This window comes from Ciconia boyciana, chromosome 2, assembly GCF_034638445.1.
Source record: "Ciconia boyciana chromosome 2, ASM3463844v1, whole genome shotgun sequence".
Lineage (NCBI taxonomy): Eukaryota > Metazoa > Chordata > Aves > Ciconiiformes > Ciconiidae > Ciconia > Ciconia boyciana.
The window spans coordinates 129,260,405-129,261,675 of record NC_132935.1 but is presented as its reverse complement, the minus strand read 5'-3'; positions in this window follow the sequence as shown (position 1 = coordinate 129,261,675).

The window sequence follows — 1,271 nt, the reverse complement described above, 5'->3', positions numbered from 1 at the left end:
TCTCAGACTGTTCTAATAGTCCAAGTCAGAGATGGCCTTATAATTGACTTTCAGAAGAAACAGCTATGACATTTCAGTCATTCAGAATGTCAGGGGGGCGACATCAAAGCATATTTCCTGGACTTCTTTCAGCCTTCTTAAGAAGAACCTTCTCAGCCTTCATTCAGAGAGATCAGCATCACATTTTCCAGTGTAAAAGTGTATGTATATTTGCAACTGCTACTACTATCTGCAAAATTAATGACTTAATAGCTTAATGACTTAATGACTTAGAAGCTCTGTAATCATCGTGTTGCAAGACTGCTTGCAAAAGATGCAATTGCAGTCATCCCTTATACCTCTGAAAGCTCTGACAATTAATTTACTACCATGATGCACAATAGTTGACAAATCATAATGGCTGAACTATCCGTGGGCTTCCAGAGTTAGACAAGTATCTAAGAAATGGAGCAAGCAATAGATACTGAACTAAACGAAATAAACCATCCATCTGTTTTGATTGTTGAAAGATCTTGCAGAAACTGAACAATTAATTTCTTATCTCTGTGACTGTGCCATTGATGCCAAACTTTAGTGTTGTTTGCCCATAACAAAGTAATTGAAGGCAGTCCACCCACCCAAACTCCACTGATACAGAATGTTTCTGAGCAGGCCTATGGTTTAAGTGCTGGCAGCAAATGCTCTAAAAAACACAATCTTTAGCAAATCTGGAGTCACATGAATGAAAACTGGCAGTCTGTGTGGATGACTGTGCCTGAAGTAGCAAACAATCTTTGGTTATGTTATGATGAGGGATGAAAAAAAGTAATGAAGTTATTCCAAAGTCTACTCTGTGATTCAGTTTTGTGGTGGGGCAGGGAGGTTGTCACTGAGGTAGTGAATGCAACTGTATGGCTGCCAAGAATACAAGGAAAGTGTAAAAAAAGTAGAAATAAAACCATAAATGGTTCTTTGTGACTTCATAATAGTGTCATAAACTGTAGCCATTCTTGAAATCTTCAGGTTGGCTTAAGGACTGGGTATATGCAATCTTAGGTAGCAGCATGTAAAGAAAAAATGGCACAGAGGAAAAAATATTTAGAGGAAGAGTGTTGAAGAGTAAACATGTGACATCATGCCAGTGAGATCTGTAATCATTAGTTTTATTTCTTGTTTTTTCAGTTATTATAGTAGACATTTGAATACATCAGTTTTAAAGAAAGACCCTAGCCTGGAAATACCATCTCTGCAAAATAATTATTATGCTATACAGCATTTCTTGTAAGTGACAT